The 23132-nt window shown below is 42.2% G+C and overlaps 1 protein-coding gene across 1 annotated transcript in view; it reads right to left on the reverse strand.

Moving 5' to 3' along the window:
- The window catches only part of MID1 (midline 1), a 376934-nt gene that overhangs the window by 175690 nt on the left and 178112 nt on the right, over positions 1–23132 (reverse strand). The gene's annotated exons all lie outside the window — the stretch shown is intronic.

The raw sequence follows: 23132 nt of genomic DNA on the forward strand, positions 1-23132 counted from the left end.
GAGGGGGTGGGCCCTGGGAGCCGGAGGGGCTGTCTCCGCGAGGATTCGAGAGCTTTCAGGATTCCAAGGGCTGGAAGCAGCTGGAAACAGCCTCCGAGCTGAGCTCCCGAAGTAAAAGATGCGTTCTATTCTTATCTCACAGCTCTGGGCCTGCTCAAAGCTTAACTAGCTTAAGGCCTGGCCTTTTAAGAGCTCCCTAAAAGCACGCAAGCATTTGGAAGGGGCAGAATGATTTCAGCCAGAAAAGGGCACACTCAGGGGTCAGACGGATTTTGAAAAGGGGATCTTGCACCAAACACCGGGGAGGAAACCAAATTGCTACTCAGAACACCTGAACTTAAACCAGCACTCGGGGAGGAGGGTGCCACCCACCTCATTTCCACACAGATGAACTGTATAGCCATCCGAGAAACACAAATCTGCTGAAGCACGGCAAATGAACAAGAATCTTTATCTAGTGAGGGCCCGAGGCACAATTTTAAATAAAACTGTTATTAGAAAAACAGGCACTGATGTTTGGTTAAGAAGAAAAAAATGTTAAAGAAGTGTGTCTACCTTTCACTAAGGTTCACCTGACCTACAAGGTTGATCTGGTGAACTTATTAAAAGGCACGAACTGGACATCCTCTCAGCTGGATGGGAGGAGAGCTAGCTGGCTTCTTAGCAAACTTAAACCCACACTTAAAAAGCATTTCCAGGGCTTCCCTGGTGGCGCAGTGGTTAAGAATCCGCCTGCCAATGCAGGGGACACGGGTTCGAGCCCTGGTCCGGGAAGATCCCACAAGCCGTGGAGCAATTAAGCCCGTGCACCACAACTACTAAAGCCCACCCGCCTAGAGCCCGTGCTCTGCAACAAGCGAAGCCACCGCAATGGGAAGCCCACGCACCGCAACGAAGAGTAGCCCCCGCTCGCCCCAACTAGAGAAAACCCGCGTGCAGCAACGAAGACCCAACGCAGCCAAAAAAAAAAAAAACAAAAAAGCATTTCCAAAGTTTGCTTTCTTAGTTTCCTATAAACAGTAACTCTTTTCAACTCCTAACCAATATGATCTCAGTGGGAACCTGCCTTTTGGATGGCAAAAAAGTGCAAGCCGAGCAAAGACTACTTTGTGTAGCACCAGTGATATAGTTTTTTCCCAAAGAAGTGGCCAAAATTTTGTGAGAATAATTCAAGAAAGAAAAAATTTTGGTATCAGAGAGGGGGAAAAAAAACCAACTTAGCAAATAATGAACGGGCAGCTTCAGGTGTGTCATCTGTATGGGTTCAATAGATGTCAGCTGTGCCCAGTTCTGTGAAAACTTGGCAGCCCAGTATCTGGACCTGGAGGTCTGTAACCCCGTTCCAGCCGCCCCCCGCCCCCCCCCCCCCGCTACCTTAGCAAGTTAAGGGACCACCTAGTGACACAAGCTGACTTCAGTCCTCCTCTTGTATTTACTACAGAGCCCTTGATTATGACCTAGACCAGGGTTTCTCAACCTCAGCACTACTGACATTTGGGGTGAGATCATTCTCTGTGGTGGGCACTGTACTGTGGGGTGTTTAGCAGCATCCCTGGCCTCAGCCCACCAGATGCCAGGAGCCCTTCCACAGTCATGACAGTCCATAATGTCTCCAGACATCACCAAGGGCAAAATCATACCCAATTGAGAACCACTGATGTACCCGCCTTTGAAATATTGGTTCTCAAACTTAACTGTGCAAAGAAACCTCTGAGGACACTGTGAAAAATACCAATCCCTGGACCTCTTACTCCAAGGGAATCTGATAAGTAGGTCTGAGGAGGAGCCTGGGAATCTGCATTTTATCCCAGTGCCAAAGGACACTGATTCATTTCAAGAAATACTGTTACCTATTCCTGCCCTAGGTATGCCCTCAGCCCCAGGACACAGGAAACTACCCAGGGCTGCTGCCATTAAATATCACTGGAGTTAAATCCCAAGGCATATCTATTTATCACCTTCAACAGAAGCTTCTCACGACTGCATTTGCCTTCAGCTGTCATCACCTCCAAGGCAAATATGAGCTGGGATTTCCTCCTGCAATCTCTGTGCCCTGTCAAAGTTTCATCCATCTTTCTTCTCCTTTGGCCCGTTCCCACCCCATCCTACAAGGTCAAAATGTCACCACTCTTTTGTGGCTTCCCCAAACGCCCCAAGACAAAGTAATCCCTTCTCTCCTCTCTACATTTTATAGACACTGAGCGATGTGCTGGTAAATGTTTCACAACCAGCTCTCAAAAAAAAAAAAAAAAAAAAGCCAAGATTTGTTGTAGCCTTTGCCAATTCCCATAGTGTTAACAGTCCCTTGTTTCCCGCAGTAAGGACCCTAAACACAGAGGTGGGAAGAGCTGTGTTGAGCCGGGAGATGGTAAGCACCAGCTTCAGCAAACCGTGATACATCTCTGCTGTTTCACGTCTAAGTTGCACCGTAACCTTCTATTCTTCAATTTGTCTCTCCTAGCAAACTATAAAACTCTCGAGAGCAAGAATGGTATCCTATTCATCTCTGTAACCCAGCCACCTTCATCGTACCCACTCGCCCACAGCGCAGGAGGTAGTCAACAAACGTGTGTGGAAAGAGAACGAAATGCTTCCCTGAGAAAGGGACACCAATGTGACTGCGGCCAATGCCACGTTACGGAAGGGAAAAGAATCTCTTGGGAAACTAAACTATTAAAGTTACATTTTTACCATAATTTAATATCTATTCTGTACTTATGACAACAATAAGCATAATGCCATCTTTATCCTAACACTCCCACATCCAAGGTCAGAGTGCAAGAGAAGAGACCAGCCTCCTAAAACAGAACCTTACCTTCATGGACGTATTTGTGAGACAGTCTATTTTCTACGTTTTCATATGAAGGCATCACACACTTCTGCATCTACATAATAGACATCTTATCAGCTACAGATGACAAGATCTCTAGGAGGAATACATATATGATAATCTCTGGGAGGTGCATGAAAGGGCAGTTCCACTGGTAAGAGATACAGTGATGGATTGATGGTTCTCTCTCCCATCTTCTCATTATGCATAAGGACAGGAATGCCTACGGTGGGGTTATTAACAAACACTACTTATGAGTATCTACTCATAGCTACTACATATGACTATGAGCCAAGCATTTTGCCAGGCACTTTACAAATATGCACCATTTCATCTGCACCAAAATACCAAAACATAGACGTTACCACTATCAGGCTAAGAATGAACACACAGGATCGTTGAGGCAAAGAACCCAAGGTCTTATAGTTATCAATTGCTGTACTAGGAATTAAACTTGTGTGTTTGGGATGAGAATTACTCTGCTTTTTGTTGTAAAATATGCTGTCTCCAGAAATGATTCCTAAAACTCTTAAGAAGGGGCTTCCCTGGTGGCACAGTGGTTAAGAATCCACCTGCCAATGCAGGGGACACGGGTTCGAGCCCTGGTCTGGGAAGATCCCACATGCCGTGGAGCAACTAAGCCCGTGCACCACAACTACTAAGCCTGCGCTCTAGAGCCCGCGAGCCGCAACTACTGAGCCTGTGTGCCAAGAGCCCGTGCTCCGCAAAAAGACAAGCCAGCGCAGTAAGAAGCCTGCGCACAGCAACAGAAGAGTAGCCCCCGCTCGCCGCAACTAGAGAAAGCCCATGCACAGCAACGAAGACCCAACACAGCCAAAAATAAACAAATAAATAAATTTATTTTAAAAAAACTCTTAAGAAAAGGAAACAATGTAAATAAATGAAGTCTACTTTTTCATTTACAAATAACCATAGTTTTTCAACATTTCTAATTCAATAAACGGCCCTTTAGGGGGTTGTCCATTAAGTGAGGATTAGATCCACTTATTGGAAACAGCGTAAGCAAGTAAACTGAAGCAAGTAAAGAAACGTGCTTCACCAAAGGTTTGGATGTTCTGTTCCCTGGTCTGTGATTAACAGCATTTGCAAATGTCAGCTGAAGGGATGTGGTAGTCTTGGCAAATCTTTCTTAAGACAGCAGCCGGGGTGATAATCCTGTGTAGTTAAGTGCAGGTTTGGTTATAAACAGACCTCCACAGCAAACATAACATGGGTTCCTGGGCCAGTGGTCTTGGACAGGCCCTACTGGACATGGATGGACACTGGGACGACACCTGAGAGGGCAATTAGCAGTACCTGTGCTACCTCTTTCAGTGTTCTGTTAGGTCAAAGCATATGGGATTATGTGTACATAAAAAATGGTTGACTGTTAGTAACTTCCTATAGTTTACTGAAATATGTATCAGGACACATCATCAAAAGTCAATGAAAACCAAGCTGAAGTTGCCTACTCAGCCACCTGGAAAATGCCTGCTGCAAGGGCACAGTCTTCAGGGGATATGAAAAGACTTTTTATTCTCCCTCGGAAGTTCCAGAAATCCAGTTGTTTCATACTTATGGCAGCCATGGAAAATTTGAGGTGATTAGTGAAGGTGATTTAAGTGGACAATGACATGAGTCCCTACTTAGGAAAAAAAAAAAAGAAAAGAAAGAAAATCCCACCTATAGTTCTTATAGGATGTCATAAAAAAGAAACAAGTTTCTACTCACTGAGTACAAGTACTCATTCAGTTAGTTTCTTTCAGTTGGTTAACCAAAGCAATGTGGCATACTACAAGCATGGGTTGCAAATACGATTTGGAGTCCATTTTTGATGTTAATGTGGCCACAAAACTGGCTGATAGATGTCAGGTAAACCAAATGACATCTCTAAGCCCAAGGTTTTTCAGGGGACAGTTGGGCAAATTAGGGACTGAATATTCGTGTCCCTCCCCAAATTCATATGTTGAAATCCTAACCCCCAATATGATGGTATTAGAAGGTGGTATCTTTGGGAGGTGATCAGGTCATAAGGGTGGAGCCCCCATGCATGGGATTAGTGCCCTTGTAAAAGAGACCCCCAGAGAGCTCTCCTGCCCCTTCTGCTACCTGAGGACACAGAAAGAGGATGGCCGTCTGCAGCAGGAAGTAGGCTTTCACCACACCCAGAATCTGTCAGAACCCTGACCTTGGAACCCCTGGCCTCTAGAACTGTGAGAAATATATTTCTGTTGTTTATAAGCCACCCAGTCTATGGTACTTTGTTACAGCAGCTCAAATGGACTAAGACAAATGAAATCATATATGGGGAAGTTTTTTGCAACTATTGCTTACTGTATGAATTTGGATGACAGACTCTGGAAAGAAGGGAAGAAATCTGTGGATACAGAAACAGAACAAATAGACACACCATGAGGAAACTTTTAGGAGAATATATCCTAAAGGGTAGACTTTCAGACAGGACAGGGCTGACTAGTCATCAGGGCTCAATTTTAAATAAATTGAGCTTGACATTTCATTACATGAAAATTAAGGAGTTAAAACAATCATGTTATCTTAAATTTTAACTATAACTTACCATCTAATAATTCTATGCTTTTAGAGGTAAAATATTTTGACATTGTTTAGTTTTTGTTGATTAACTGTGGCAATCCTTCGTTATTTTCCTCTTAATGATCTGATAAAGGTTTATGCGTGAATTTAGCAATGGCTTTTGCGTAATCTCCCCACTGTCAAAAATCCTCTACACTCCCAATTGAACCTTGTGCTTCATGTCAACTTAATAATATCTTACTTCTCAAGAGTAATTCTTCAATTTCTGAATCATCTACTTTTTTTTTTACTATAATCTTACATTTAAATTTATAAGAGAAAAATTATTATAATAATTTATCTTTTACTTGTCTTATTAACCCCTTTTCTAGATTCTGAGGTCATTGAGGCCTTTATCAGTCTGGGTTCTCTAGAGAATCAGAACCAATGGCATATTTAACATATATATTGAAATGTATTACAAGGACTTGACTTATGTGATTACGAGTACTGGTACGTCTGACATCCATAGGGCAGGTGGATAGGAGCTCATTCTATAGTTATCAGGCAAAATTTCTTCTTCCTCAGGGAAACCTCAGTTTTGCTCTTCAGCTGAATGGACGAACCCACCAATACTATCAAAGATAATCTCCTTTACTTAAAGTCAACCGATTATAGATGTTAACCACATCTACAGAATACCTTCACAGCAACACCTAGATTAGAGTTTGATTGAATAACTGTACTATATAGCCTAGCCAAGGGACTGTTGTATGTCCCTTCTAACAACTAGCACAGAGGATATGATCAATCAGTCAATAAAAAATGTTCACTGAATTGTTGTGAATAAGAGTAATAATAATAACTTAAAAACCTCCACTAGTAGAAGGTTCTCTTCTTTCTAAATAATGAAACTTTGCTAATAGATTTATTATACACTTATCAACTGCAACACTAGAAGGTAGGAGCTAGAAAGTTTTGAGATAAAATATGATCTCTAACTGATAATTGTATACCAAGTCATACGATTTATCGAATACCAGGATAAAATGCAATTATTTTCATACAAAGACTCAACATTTTTGCATCCCATGTATTCTTTCATTGGAATCCACTCAAAGATGTGTTTTAGCAAAAGGAGGGAATTAACCAAGAAAGATAAGACAATGGGACTCAGAAAACAGAGAAACCAACACAAAGACAATAAAGTCCAAGAGGATAGATGCAGCAGTCTTAGAAAGGCCCGAGGCTAAATTGTACCAGGAGGATGGAGGATTCCTGGAGGTAGGTCACCAGGGAACAAAATGATACTGATAGATCACATTTGAGAATGAACAGATATACATAAATATAAGCAAAAGGTGAGGCCATTATTAACTCCAGGAAAAACAAAAGAATGCACAAAAAAGGAAGCATAGCATAGCACACTACTGTGGCAGAGACTACGGGTGTTTATTTGGGGGCAGAAATGTGTTCAGCTGAAGAACATTTCCCAGCCTCCCTTGCAGGTATGGGTGGTCATGTGAAACTATTATGACCTATGGAATTTTAATAGAAGCTGCTGTGTAAGGCTTCTGGGAAAGCCCTTTAAAGGAGACACAGACTGTATGCCCTTTGCCCTTCCCAGACTTCCTCACCAGGAATACGATTGCAATGCCTGATGTAGTGGGACAATTCTGTCGCCATGAGGATGCAATACATGGTAAACCGGGAAAACAGGAAAGGTAGAAGGATTTCTTAGATTGCTGATGACATCTTGGAGTCTCCTAATGAGCCCTTAACTTCATGTTTTGTGAGAAAAATAAACTGCTAATTTGTTTGAGCTAATGTTTTGGAATTTGTGTTACTAGATGAACACAATTCCTAACCGAAATGTTTATATTAAGAGGAAGTGGGGTGGGGATGTGTAAGAGAGGTAATTCCTTTTTGATATATGTAGGATATTAAAGATAACGTCTAAAGTTCATAAACCAAGGAATAGTAGTAAAAGCACATTATGGAAAATATGAAAGTGTATACCAGAGGAAATTTTACAAGTTGAAAGTGATTACTCCTAGAATGGAGTGGGATGGGGTAGGAATAGCTATTTTTCATTACATGTCTTTAGTATATCTGTACTTTGAACGTGTATTAGTTTGATAAAAATTAAACTAATTAAAAAGAAACAAAAAGATATTCTCTGGTTATTAACTCAATTTCCTGTCCTCAAATTCACTTCCTGTAAACTAGCAATATTTTATGATTATCTAGCCCATAGTTGACCAAAGAGTCAGAGTGAAGCTTTAGAGAAGTTAGACGCCTGATGGCCCATTCTGAACCCCAAGTGCAATGTCACCACCTCATGCACATATGATCTGATTGGCATTTCTTCTCTCTCCCACCACAGATTTAACGTACTCAGAGTTTATGACTGATTTGCCATGTGTAGCGAGTAACACACATATCAGTCCTGATCCAAACTGTTTTCAACAAACCTTCTTCTAGATCTCCAGGAATGAAGATTCTACAACCCAGATGTCTCAATAATTCATTAGACTAATCAAAAACCCCATTTTCTTCTTACTCCTAATTGGCATCATTCTTGATTTAAATCCTTTTTTTGGGGGGGGGGCTTAAGTATGGCTAGGAATAGCTGGTTACTGTTCGTCATATTATTACCATTTTACTCTTTATCCTTATTCTTTTATCGCTCTGACTTTCCTTATATATGAAAACGATTTCTTACTTTTATCATATACGAAAAGGATTAGTCTCTCAAACCTTTAACATTTTAATGCCCGAAGCTGCTTTTTAAATTAGACTTAAAGATTACAAAGAATTAACTTTTGTGAATCAGATCTCAGTTTGTATATGTTAGAAACAAGCAAATCAGGCTGGTTCATTGATAATTACATGGACAGAAGGTGAACAGAAATTTTAATCAAAAGAAGCTTTGAACAGGACTTGAGCTCCTTGCTTGTAAAAAGACAATGCTTTATCCTTTAGATTCGCACTTCTCAGACGCACAGAATGATCGCTGAGATTGCTGTATTTTTTGCTGATTGATGAAAACCCTCTCCCACTTCACAAGTAATATCAATACTTGCTTTAAGATGGCTTTAAGATGGTAAAGATAAAAACTACTTAAGGATCATGGTTTACATGTCTCTTTCCTTTGCTAGACACAGATCAGGGGTATGTTTTACTCTTTTTTTAAGAGCCAAGGAAATAATATTTGCCCTTATTTCCTTATGACTAGACAGCTCACCATGAGCTTTTCCTCTGCTGGAAACCACTTATGAAAAGTCACACGTACTGAGGTAGGCTTTCCTATTCTAGTCCCCTGATGCAAGCTAAACATAGAGAGTTGTGGTAAGGAAACAAAAGCAGACGGTGAACACCAGTGCCTTAGCTTTCTCCATATTTATTAAAGAGTTCTAAATGTCTGAGAAACTGCATTCAAACGAGGCTTCATTGTACTTCTCCTTTAACTTACTAATTTACAAAAGGAAGGACTTATATTGCCTATTTTATAAATAGTGTCGCTATTTGAAATCATCTTAATGGGAGTCATTCAGATAACATCATACAATGAATAAGATAACTATACTCTTATTCGTAGCATTATCTATGTTGTATCAAAAAGACCTACTGAGGGGCTTCCCTGGTGGCGCCGTGGTGAAGAATCCGCCTGCCGATGCAGGGGACACAGGTTCGAGCCCTGGTCCGGGAAGATCCCACATGCCGCGGAGCCACTAAGCCCGTGCGCCACAACTCTTGAGCCTGAGTTCTAGAGCCCGCGAGCCACAACTACTGAGCCGGCGAGCCACAACTACTGAAGCCCGCACGCCTAGAGCCCGTGCTCCGCAACAAGAGAAGCCACTGCAATGAGAGGCCCGCGCACCGCAACGAAGAGTGGCCCCCGCTCGCCGCAACTAGAGAAAGCCTGCACGCAGCAACGAACACCTGACGCAGCCAAAAATAAATAAAATAAAAATAAGTAAATTTAAAAAACAAGAAAGACCTACTGATATTTCTCCGAAACTATATCTATGTGGGGAAAAGATCATTCTGTTACGGTCATCTTTAGAAACCAACCAACTGGTGATACTTATCTTCGACTGGGCAAACTAATCTAACCCAATTAAAGGAACTTAAAACAAGCTGATACACCACACACTAAGAGGTGTTAGTTAAACCTTAAATTAAAAAGTGGATACCTGCACTAGAGAGACATGCTATTTCATACAATAAAACCCACCAGGAGGTATTTGTGCTGAGTAAAAAGGGAGGAAACGAAAGGATCCCGCATCTTTCATGGACCAGTGAGGCATCAGGTCCTCTTGAAGATGCAGCCAGTTTATGGTTTGTATATGGGAAACTGGAACACATCTCCCAGACGCCAAAACCGGTGCTCTTTCCAGCACGATGCTGACACCTAGTCCAGATTCACCTCCCAAAGCATCTCACACTGCGCCTTCGAGATAAGCTAGGAGTTTACCATCACATTTGAAAACAAACTGAAGCACTTTCATGATTTGTATTTACCTTGAATGGTTCTCTAAATTTAGACTGTGTTCGCCTGATCATTTGTAGTTAGGGGGGATAAAATATATATGTCTATTGATAGGAGATTCCTCATGGAAAAAAATGTCGCTGTTTGTGCCATGAAGGGCAGGATGTGGATTTTAGGGCTATTTCTTTAGGACTGTGAATGAGGTTTCCCTTCTCCATTCAAAATTCCCCAATGGATTTCCCGATGGAATACATTCCTGTGATTCATTTCCACAGTTAGGAATGCAGTCCATGAAGTGTTTTTTTTTTTTCCCCTCACTCAAAGCTAATTTGTACATTAATGCTTTAACCATTGATTTCATTAGCAACACATAGTATCTGTAGATCTCTGTGAATTGATTTTCATCACCCTCAGGGCATCCAAAGATCTCAAGTGTAAAGACAAGCGCCTCCTATAAGAAAAAGGTAAAGCAGAAACTAACACACCATTGTAAAGCAATTATACTCCAATAAAGATGTTAAAAAAAAAAGAAAAAGAAAAAGAGGCTGAGGGCTTGCACGCATTAACCTTGTGCTAACAGAACATGCACTGGTACGCCTTCCTTATGCTCGAACGGCCAATCAATCACTCATCCAACAAGCATTTACTGAGTGCCTACTATGTGCCAGGCGGTGTTCCAGGCGGTGGAGGGGCAGGCAGACAGATGTGGACAGGCTGAAGGCTGCCCTCATAAGCATGCCTGTCGGTGAAGGGAGACAGAGATCAGTCAACAAATAAATGTAAAGTGGGTCTGATGGTGATAGAGGTAAGGGGGCAGGGAGTACTGGTGGGGTTGGGAAGTTGATATTTTATAGGGTGATATTTGAGCACAGTTCTAAGGAAGTGAGAGGAAGCAAGACTTTCAGCTTTGACGATGGATGGGGCAGAGTCATCCAGGCGGAGGGAACAGCGACTGCAGAAGCTCTGAGGTCAGGGCAAAGTCAAGGCAAGGAGCCTATGGTGGTTGCAGTGAGTAAGGGTGACAGCAGTAGGAGCTGGGGTCTCAGCAATGTGTCTGAATGTGTGTGTGTGTGTGTGTGTGTGTGTGTGTGTGTGTGTGTGTGTTGGGGGGCAGTGTTTGTAGGTCGCGTCGGGTCTAGCAGATCACGGGAAGAGCTTTGGGTTTCCCATGGAGCAAGACGGGGAGGCGTGGAGGATTTGGAGAGGAGGAGTGACAATAGCCAATTGACATTTTAGAGTTCAGTGCGACTGCTGGGAGGACAGCAGCCTGTTAGGCAGAAGGAAAGTCGCTGACGAGGCTCTTGTGGTCACCCAGGTAAGAGATGGTGGTGGAAGGTATGACAGTGGAGGTGGGGAGACCTGGCTAGATTCTGGATGGTGATTGTGAAGATAGAGCCAGTGTGACTTGCAGACAGAGTGAATGTATCAGACAAACAGAGGAGACCAGGATGACTTCCAAGTTCTTTGCTGGAACTGCTGGAAAAATGAAGTCCCCATCGACTGAGATGGGAACGCAGTCAGGGGAGCTGTTGGAAGGAGGGGCCACCTCCCTGCCTCAGTCTCCTGTGGGAGGGGGAGTCTGGAGGCAGTGGAAGATGGTCCAGAAAGAAAGCAGGTCCAGGGATATATGAACCAAGCCAAAATGTTTATGCTACACATGGAAAAAACCACTGCCCGTAAGTACTTGGTTTATTAATCCCAATCAATAGAGTATAGCACACTGGCTAGGAGCACTGATTCTGAAAACAGCCTCAGTCCAAAGATCAACTCTGACACTTAACAACTGTGAATATGGCCCATCTGCTTCTTCTCCCTCAAAGTTATTGTGATTTGAATGAGGCGATTTGTTTACAGTTAATGTTATTTAACTTTTACCGAGTGCTTACTAGACGCCAAGTGCTTGTGAGCGCGCTGAATTCTCCTTTGCCCCCAGGAGAATAGGCACTCGCATTACTATCCCCACTTTCTGAGAGAAAACTGCGGCACAGAGAGGCAAAGTGTCTCACCAAGGTCACAAAGCTAAGAGGCCACAGATCCTGGTTTATGTGCTCGGGCTGACTAGCCCCTGAAAACACGCTCTTAATCACAGAACTATGAGAATGCAGCACATAGTAATCGCCCACAGATCGTGGCTTGCATTACGATGAGGTGACTACCGAAACAATGAAAACACCCAATGGTCAGTTTGTACGACTCCACTTGTAATCATCATGTGGCTCGGTTTCTACCGGGCCTCACTGTCTCCAGCTGTATTTTGGGTACACAGCCTGTGTTCTTCTGTCCATGGAATGCACAGATATGCTGAAGGCTTTGCTGAGAAAATCAGAACAAAGCATTCATCATTTGAAAGTTCCCTTTAGAACCCTCCTACACTGTTGGTGGGAATGTAAATTGGTACAGCCACTATGGAAAACAATATGGAGGTTCCTCAAAAACCTAAAAATAGAGCTACCATATGATCCAGCAATCCCACCCCTGGTCATATATCCAGAAAAGACAAAAACTCTAATTCAAAAAGATACATGCACCCCAATGTTCACAGCAGCACTACTTAACAGTAGCGAAGACATGGAAGCAACCTAAGTGCCCATCAACAGATGAATGGATAAAGATGATGTGGTACATATATATAATGGATACTACTCGGCCATAAAAGAGAATGAAACAATCCCATTTGCAGCAATATGGATGGACCTAGAGATGATCATCCTAAGTGATGTAAGGCAGACAGAGAAAAACAAATATGATATGATATTACTTATATGTGGAATCTAAAAAATAATACAAATGAACCCATACACAAAACAGAAATAGACTCACAGACATAGAAAACAAACTTATGGTTACCTAAGGGGAAAGGGAGGGGAGGGATAAATTAGGAGTATGGGATTAACAGATACACACTACTATATATAAACTAGATAAGCAACAAGGATTTAGTGTATAACACAGGGAACAGTATTCAATATCTTGTAGTTACCTATAATGGAAAATAATCTGGAAAAATATATATATCTGAATTACTTTGTTGTATACCTGAAACTAACACAACACTGTAAAGCAACTATACTTCAATTTAAAAAAAAGTTCCCTTTAAAAACATCCAAGGCACAGGAGTCCTTAAGAGTCAGAAAACCCATCACAAGTGTGCAAATGTTGGTTTCTCACCGTCATTAATGACATTCAAGACTGTAACTTACTTGTGTGCTCCAGATATGGACTAGGAAACAATCGCTCAGATACACTGGCAGGTAGCTCCAGGGTAGGCAATGACCTTCAGACGCTCTCAGAGTTTTGTCCTCTCTCCGAATCTTGGAGGTCTGGCTTCAGCCCCAAAGTGCTTGCAGATGGGCCTGTCCTGCACCTCTGCACCTTATTTCTTCCAATTATAGTTTCTAAAACCAGTTTTCATTTTATTGAGGGCGTGTTTCCAGATGTGTTTTTAAATTAATCAGTGCTACTAATAAAAGACAACATGACCCCTGAAGCTGCTGGCAAATATATTCCATCACCAAACGTACTATTTTAAGGCTCATGTGTCTAAAAAAGCCTAAGTGGACCATGCCATACCTATTTTTTCTTGTTGCGTATCTCGGGCAAGTCAAACCCTCTGAGCTTCAGTGTCCTTACTTGTACAATGAAAGCATGAGTTGCCTTGTCTGCCCACTGAAATCACCTGGAGGAGATTTAAAAGATACTGGTACTTGTCTTTCTCTTTCTGACTTACTTCACCTAGTATGATAATCTCTATTTGCATCCATGTTGCCGCAAATGGCATTATTTCATTCTTTTTTACGGCTGAGTAGTATTCCACTGTATTTATATGTACCACCTCTTCTTCATCCACTCATCTGTCGATGGACACTTAGGTTGTTGTCTTGTCTTGGCTATTGTGAATAGTGCTGCTATGAACATACAAGTACCATATGATACCACTTATATGTAGAATCTAAAATACAATGCAAATGAACCTATCTAAGAAACAGAAACAGAATCAGGGACATAGAGAACAGACTGGTGGTTGCCAAGGGGGAGGGGGGTGGAGGAGGGACGGAGTGGGGGGTTGGGATTAGCAGATGTAAGCTTTTATATAGAGAATGGATAAACAACAAGGTCCTACTGTATAGCACAGAGAACTATATTCAGTATCCTATGATAAACCATAATGGAAAAGAATATAAAAAAAAGAATGTATATATATGCATATATATGTTTAACTGAGTCACTTTGCTGTACAGCAGTAATTAACACAACATTGTAAATCAACTATACTTCAATTAAAAAAAAAAAAAAGATATTGGTGACTGGGTCCTACCCCCAGAGACCCTGATTTAATGGATCTGGGCTGGGCTTGGGCGGAGAGATTGTTAAAGAGCTCCCCTAGGTAATTAGAATGAGCAGTGGGGAACCAGAGGTCTGTCTAGATCAGTGGCTCTCAAATTCAAACAGGCATCAGAATCCCCTCGAGGGATTGTTAAAACACAATTACGGGGCCCCCGCCTCGCTTCAGAGTTTCTGATTCAGCAAGTCTGGGGTGGGGCCTGGAAATCTGCATTTCTGCCTAGTTCCCAGGTGGGGCCGATGCTGCTGCTTTGGGAACCACTTCTCTAGATCAGCCCCCTTCTCCAAATTCCCGCCCTCAGGCCAAATCCTACCCACCACCTGTTACTGGATGGTCTACCAGCTGAGGATGGTTTTTAACATTTTCAAATGGTTGAAAAGAAAATCAAAAGAATTCTATTTCCTGTCATGTGAAAAGTATATGAAATCCATATTCAGTGTCCATATATAAAGTTTAATTGGAAGGCAGCCACAAATCATTACACCAAGCTCGGGGCCTTGCGTGACTGCATTGCTACGTACGAAGCCAGCCCTGAATGACATTGGCTACTGCAAGCTCCAAGCTTGATGTGTTTACTGTCTGAAGCAGGTCAGAATATGCCACCCCCAAATATACCACTTTGGCATCAGGATTATTTTGGGCTGAAGGCAACTGAGAACCAACAGATGTAGGCAGAGTTCTCTGCCCTCCTCTTATCTGTCTAAAATCAGGGCACAAATTTCCCTTTGAGTAAGGTCTCTCCCACCCCCCCACCCCCCACCCCCCCACACCCCCCACACCCCCCGCCCCCAAGGAGAGAAGAGTGACTCTTATCATGGAAGACAGAGTGTTAACACCAAGATGAGTTTGCAGAAACAGACTGCACTAAAATAACCCTTATCTTCTATGAGTCCCTCCACACCTCTCTCCTAGTCACTTCGTCACATTTTATTGTTCCTTGAAGCCCAAACCCTCTTTTCTTTGTGAAAAGGGTACATAAGCCCTCGAGTCTAACTGCTTCTTTGAGTTTTATTCCTTTTCTGTAAACTCCAGTGCATGTAAATGTTGTTAACACTGTGTGTGCCATTTATCCTGTTAATCTGGCTTTTGTTAGTTTAATTCGCAGGCCCCAATGAATAAACCTAAGAGAGTACACAGGAAAAGTTTTTCCTTCCTGACACTCCTTACCCAAGAGACGGGAAAAGGTGAAGTTTGCAGGCTCTCAGTTCTACAGCACCCCTTTACCATACCTCAGTTTGTCATCAGAGATGATCAGAAGGCCCACTCCTGACTTTTCCTCGCAGCCTACGTCATACAACGTGACCGAATAAAGGCCACTCCATCAGAGAGAGCATCTTGGAAACAGGATGACTTAAGTCAGGTCACCTCATAATAGAAAGATTGTGGACTTTTACGTGATCTTGTGTCCTTTCTGGTAACAAATACCCGTGAAATGACCACCAAAGATCCAGATGCATCAGAAACCTCGGGCTAATACCCATCGTGTAGGCTAAACGAAGGCTCTTTCTAAAAAATGGTAGGCATGCTATGGCCAGGAAGAAGAGGGGGTCTGCTATTTCTTCTTAAATATCTGAAACCCGAAGTTATTTCATGGCATTTTAATAAAAAAATCCCATAGGTAAGAACCCTTTGGTGATACAGAAGGCATGAAAACACATTCTACTGGAAATAAGCACATACGTTGTACAACTTTCTTAAAAGCCCCTTCTCCTCCTGAATCATGCCCCTAATTAAATTTAAACCCAAGTAATATCATCCACAGTTAACTAATATGGTTTTATTTCTCCCTGTTTCTTTGAAAAGATGTGTATCTTTTCAGGTAACTATTCCCTTGACAAAGAGGTTGCTATGGATACATTTTTTTTTTTTAATTGAGTGCTGGTATTTTAAAGCCTGTGCAATTTAGTGAAGTCTACCTGGCCTGAGGGTTATACTAATTTAAGTGCCTGTCTTTAATGTTCACAATTTTATCTTAATACAGCTGCTCTGTGCCTTTGACATGTGGTGTTCAGGAGGGGCTGGAGATGGCGTGGGAGTTCCTTAAGGAAAAGCCAGTAAGACAAATATCACACGACCCACCTAACTGCAGTTGAATAAGTGGATGTTTCACTTGCCTGGAATTTGTCTGTTCTCGGCACGTTTAATAATGAGTCACGCTATGCATTTGCAAGGCGCCCAGGGCCCAGGGCCACGTGATGACCTTCTGGGCCTAAATCCCTCGTCTTTGTTCAGACAGGCCTCTAATGCATCCCACAAAGCTGACCTAATGCTACTTCAGTGGGTCTCTTTTTTCTTCCGCATCTCAGCTTAAATGTGATATTTAGGAAGTCGATTGTCAGGCACGCAAATCGAGAGAAAAATATGCCACATTAAATCATGATGGTTTAACAAGGCTTTACTCATCGGCAAAAGACTTCTGGTTCTCTCCTTAGTTGAGGCAAGACAAAAAGCGGAACCTGCCACAGAGAAGGAATCTAGCACTTTCGCTGGCGTTCCACCTTTGTGGAAGCATTTAGTGAAATACGCCCCAATTTGCATATTGTGGCTGTCACTATTCTACCTGAAAATATAAGCAACTAGGTATCCTACTTTAGTCATGAACTTATTAGGTAAGGATCTCTACCATTATGATTACACTTGAGGGGAAATAGCAAACATTTCTATGAATATAATGGCACCAAACATTCAGGAATGCTTCCTGGTACCTCAAGAATTTCTTTTCAGAGCAAAAGAAATCTTGAAACTTTCATCTGTTACTAAAAATAGAAATTAATAAAATACGTATTCATTTTCCTTCAAGTTCAATTGGTTTTCTTCTGTAATCTATAGAAAAGGAAGCACATGTAAGAAGACATATACTTAAATGACACCCTTTTCAATCAGACATGGAATCTTGCCAAAAAAAAGGTCTAGAATTAAAGAATTGCAGTGTTGAAATTCTCCAGATCATCTATACACTGATGACTTTGCCTGCCACAGAACTACTAATTTGGTATTTGTCAGGGCTGTAAAACTTTACATCTTTATGTAGTAACTTATTCTCATGGAAGTATACTAATTAGGGTGACATGCAACGATAACATAAAACCAGTTGCTTTCCATGGGCTGATGGGTGTCTACCACAATCGTGCCTTTGCTCAAGAAGACTGAAAGCAATTTCACATGAAGAAACTAGTTTCATTCTTCAAGTAACAATTGAAATCAGTGCTTAGTTGTCCAAGATTAAATACAAAATACATTACAGGCACCGAAAGCGTTCTTAATCCTTTGTCCTTAACTACAGATGCTCCTTTGTTTAATTTTTGGTTTGTTTTGTTAGATAAAGAAAAAGACTTAAAGGAGAAAGACAGAGATTTAAAAAATAAAACAGAGGGAACAGCATGAAAGCAACTATACAATGCTGGTAAAATGTGGGAGAATAGAAACCATGTGGAAGTGTGTATTGTGGAATAAAGTTTTAAAAAAAATCTTCAGAAATCTTCTTTGAAAAGACAGTAACAGAGGAAAAAACTGATGAAAAATTAGCAAGTGCCAGTAGGAAAGCCTTGCCCAGTTCTCTTTTACTTAAAAGAAAGAGAACAAGATGAAGAGTTTAAAAATAGAGAGAAAGGCAAAAACAGTAGAGTTCCTCCTCTATACTGTCATTAATCAACTACTCCAGCAGCTGACCACCAGGGAGCTGCGCTGAGTGAGGACAATTCAAAGCAATGGAAGCCAAATCTGTCCTTACAGGTTGCCCCATTGGGATTTGGACCCAGAGTGAAAGGAGGATAATGATCTCAGAGCAGCCTCTGGTGGCTGAATGTCAAAAGCTCAAGAAGTCAGAGGCCACCTTACTGGTGTTCTTGAGATTTTGTGCAAATGGAAGCTACTCACTAAACCACTTCAAGGCAGTAACCCAGAATTGACTTGGTGGAAATTGAAATTAATTCACTAGTCTCAAAGACTCTCACAGATGATGGGGAGACTAGATGCTGACAAATTGGGCTATTCTGACAAGAGGTAGAGTTTTCCTTACGTTTGCTCATCAACTAAATTAGGAGCTTGGGATTAACATACACACACTACTATATGCAAAACAGATAACCAACAAGGACCTACTGTATAGCACAGGGAAATCTACTCACTATTCTGTAATAACCTATACGGTTAAGGAATGTGAAAAAGAATGGATACACCTGTATGTATAATTGACTCACTTTGCTGTACACCTGAAAACTAACACAACATTGTAAATCAACTATACTCCAATAAAATTAAAAAAAAATAAAGTGTTAAATACAAAATTACCTCCAACTTTCCTAGTATTTCAAATAAAGGATGGACCAGCGGTGACTGACACTCGAAATTTTAATTTTAATTTTAAGCAATGGATGTTTTTAAGCAATCCAAATATTTTCAATTCTTAAAAAGCTCTGTGTCTGTAGGAGGGAGGGAGTGAGGGAGTGAGTGTGTGCGCGCAGAGATCTGTCCATTAGAAGCATTTGGGTGCATTTTCTTGTCACAGCTGGAAAACATCTGTTTAGGACAGAGGCTCATAAATTCCATCTGGTAGGTTCTCATTGAGCTATCTCATCTGGGATGTTTCCAAGGGCCCCTTTTCAAAATCTTGAACCTTACAATGTCACCTGTGTCAACTGTCATGTCCCAAAGAGTGCTGCCATCTGTAGCATCCTGTTTCTGAGCACATCACACTTACACAGCAGGTTAGAAGGTTTTGTTCAAAAAGAGATGTTTTATGTTCTCAAAAAAGGCTTGAAGGTTTCCAACAGAGCTAAGGTGAATATTCAAACACATATTTTAAAACTGGTTTCAACAGGGGTCAGCTTTACTTACTGTTAGCAATAAACCAGCAGTTTCCCAGGGCAGCTAGAAGCCATGGAATTCTCGTAAGACTACGTCAACCTGACCAAAAACCCATGGTAAATTCTGTGCGTACAGCGTTGAAATTATAAAGCCTACTTATTGCTCATTCCCAAATAAGTATCCTAGTTCAATCAAATGTCACCATTTGAATGACCTGGGCTTGCCAAAACCGGGTAAGATGGCTCTTTGGACACAAGTTCACCATCTTTTTAAGTCTGCTGGCTTTCCAAATAAAGTCTCTATTCCTTGCCCCCCACCCCCCAAAGAATGATCTGGGCTCCTAATTAGTGCCCCCAAATTAGACAGCATCTGTTTAAAAGTACATGGAATTAATAGTAATGTACCAATGTTAATTTCTTAGTCCCAATGACTGTACCATGGCAATGTAAGATGTTAACATTAGGGGAAGCTAAAGACTTCCCTGGTGGTTCAGTGGTTAAGACTCCGTGTTCCCAAAGCAGCGGGCCTGGGTTTGATCCCTGGTCAGGGAACTAGATCCCGCATGCATGTCGCAACTAAGAGCCTGCATGCTGCAATTAAGAGTCTGCATGCTGCAACCTAAAAAAAAAAAAAAAAAGATCCTGCATGCCCCAGTGAAAATCTGCACGTGGCAACAAAGATCCCATGTGCCGCAACTAAGACCCAGCACAGCCTAATATATAAATAAATATTAAAAAAAAAATTAGAGGAATCTGGGTGAAGGGTATGTAGGAACTCTCTATGCTATCTTTGCAACTTTTCTGTAAATTTAAAAATGTTCTGAAATCAAAAGTTTATTCTTTAGAAAGTACAGAAATTAATATGGGCGAATACACTGAGGGGAAGTGGTAAAGGATGGCCAAAATTCTCTCACAGGAAAAAGGATTACTAATAGGCAATCATTTATTGTTGTTTGTTATGTACCGGGCACTAAACTATATACCTTAACATTAAATCATTAAAATGGTGCCCTTTAAGCACACTGATAAAGGAATACTGTTGCCTACTCTGATTAACAAGAGAACCAGTTCTTAAGGAAAAAATCCCAGACATTCGATGTTTAGATTTCAAGAGGAGAACCTTCCTTTATCCTTCCTCTCTGTTATCTGCCTGTTTTCTCCTTCCCTGGGGTTTTAGGCCCACTTCAAACCCTATCTTTATTCCTTCCCTCCATGACATTTCTTTGTGATTACTCATATGCTATTACTCAATTGTACGGAATAATTGAACGTCCAATTATTTCAATACTCAAATATTTGAATTTAGAGACAATAAAAACCAATACTCAAATATTTAAACTTGGAGATCTCTAATACATATTATTTTCCATACGAGAAAGCAAGGATGTTGTCGACGTGTTAACCCTAGTTAGAGCCAACCTCAGTCTGGTCACGAGGCCCCATTGTGAATTCTCTGGACTTGATGAGTTCCTCTTCAGCATTTGTCGAGTAACCTAATTAGTATCTCAGCTATTCTTAGCTCAGAACAGGGTCCGAAATTCCCATGACAGTCACACAGCACAATTTTCAAGCGTGACACAAAAGCATTATTCCCTTCCGTACTCAGAAAGTGAAAGATGCACAGATTACAAGCGTCAGCAGTAGGTCTCCAAAGCCCAGTTTCCTTTTAGACCTCTCTTGCCTTCCTTGTAATTCCACTGAGACTCACTGTCTGTATCACTCATTTAACTATTGATTCTATTCTAGCTTGCATTAGCTTCTCTGTTGTTATTATCATTATTGAAGGCAGACATCTCTTTTGAACTTCTTCCCAGACTTTACGGGTACGATTACATGGCACCTTGCTCTCAGGCTTTTTAACCACAGCAAGTATGGAGGTGAGGCAGTGCCATGTGGCTGAAAGCCCCAGGGAACAGGTAGTCAGGAGCGCTGTCTCCAATTCTTTCTGCCACCAGCAAGCTCTGTGCATCCCAGGGCAACCCGGTTCACTTCTCAGAGTCTCAAAGTCCTCAGGGGAGCAGCGAGGGGTTGGACTTGACTCAGATAAACCACTAGGGTTTACTGAGCACCGTACTGGACGCCTCTTGGGCACCATGTCGTTCCTCTCATTGCCACCTCTTCCTCCAGCCCCTCTGCCATGGTGACCATTTCTACGTGGGCTTCAACCAGTTTCCCTTGGGTGTAACAGACGCTGTCTTGCCTCTGGGTGTACCAAGGGCCTCTCGATTCCTGCCTAAGGGCTTTGCTGACTGGGCGTGGGACTCTCACGGGGCCACACAAGACTGCTGGGGCACAGGAGCCTCTTGTCCCACAGATGAGTTCACTCCCTGGGATAAATCTCCTTTGCCCATGGGAGAAGCGAACTTGACAATGCCCTTGGCCCAGCCTTCCCACTATCTGTGTGACTCCCCCGTGCACAGTGCTGCCCCCTGAGACCACTTCCCATACAGACTTCCCGCAAGGAGGCTGTGCTTCAGGATCCGCCCTGGGGGGGTATCTAGGCTAAGACAACAGCCGACTCTACATCAGACACTGTCATCCTTTGCTGCTCTAAATTTGGATGGTTCTGCAATTACTTGCTGGAAGACTTCAGTTCTGCCCAGTGGTTCTTATAATAAGAACAGGCTGGGAAGAGGCTGAGTGGCCAGGATAACTGAAAATTACTTCCAGCTTTTTGCCTGACTTCGAGAGGCCACCGGGCATAAGGTTCTGGTACAGTCAGTCCCAGGGTGTATTTGGCTACATCACGTGGTGACCTAATATAAGTGGAAAGGAAATATAACAGAGAGTAATTTAAACAGAAATAGGCTAATGAGAAAGACCCAGAAACGGCTCTTCTTTCTTCCACTCCCTGATGTCAAGCAAAATGTTAAAGGAAGGACATTTCCACCTGCATTTCTGCTCAAAACGGAAGTTTTTAAGTTCAGGAGAAAATTTTCTAAAAAAACACATCTTTGCAAGTTGCCAGAAAATGAGAGAAGTATGTCATCTCTCGCTTTAGAACAGAACGAAGGGACATTAACCCTTGTTGCAAGGGGAGGGAGAGTATTTTTGGTAAATCAAGTTTGGAAAATAAGTTAAGCAGGTTCTCTCTTTTCTAGATGGCAAGTTTTCTCTGAACCTTGAAAATAATATATATTGTGATTCTTTGAGAGGGAGACTCAGAAAGCAGCATTTCCCTAATTTATTTTTCCACAGGTCACTTTCCAGGACAACAAGGTGTGGAACAGGCTTAGAGAAATGAAAAGAAGGCTGTCGTTTTTGGCATGATTTGAACGTCTTAATTGGACGATGTAATAGGTAAATACTTGAGGCTTCTTCTCTCACTATGATCTTGATATAATACTACTGGATAAGATGTACAAATGACCTGGGCTTTCTCTGGTGAATTAGGGTTTACACGGCATTGCCTCACCTTACCTGCACCCTTCAATCTAAACAACAATCTGGGAGGTAGGCAGAATAGGGACCCTTACTATTTAGTAGAGGAAATCAATGTTCAGCATTTGCCTACGTTTATTTTTTATTATTATTTTTTTAATTTTTGGCTGTGATGGGTCTTCGTGGCTGTGCGTGGGCTTTCTCTAGTTGCAGCAAGCGGGGGCTGCTCTTCATTGCGGTGCGCGGGCTTCTCATTGCGGTGGCTTCTCTTGTTGTGGAGCACGGGCTCTAGGTGCATGGGCTTCAGTAGATGCAGCACGTGGGCTCAGTAGTCGCAGCACATGGGCCCCTAGAGCACGTGGGCTTCAGCAGTTGCGGCACGTGGGCTCAGTAGTTGTGGCTCGTGGGCTCAGGAGTTGTGGCTCGCGGGCTCAGTAGTTGTGGCACACGGGCTTAGTTGCTCCGCAGCATGTGGGATCTTCCCCGACCAGGGCTGGAACCCGTGTCCCCTGCATTGGCAGGCGGATTCTTTTTTTTTTTTTTTTTTTAAATTATTAGCACCTTTAATTATTATTTATTTATTTATTTATTTATTTATTTATTTGGCTGTGTTGGGTCTTCGTTTCTGTGCGAGGGCTTCCTCTAGCTGCGGCAAGCGGGGGCCACTCTTCATCGCGGTGCACAGGCCTCTCACTATCGTGGCCTCTCTTGTTGCAGAGCACGGGATCCAGACGCGCAGGCTCAGTA

The sequence above is a fragment of the Eubalaena glacialis genome, chromosome X (genome assembly GCF_028564815.1).
Source record: "Eubalaena glacialis isolate mEubGla1 chromosome X, mEubGla1.1.hap2.+ XY, whole genome shotgun sequence".
In the NCBI taxonomy this organism is placed as follows: Eukaryota; Metazoa; Chordata; class Mammalia; order Artiodactyla; family Balaenidae; genus Eubalaena; species Eubalaena glacialis.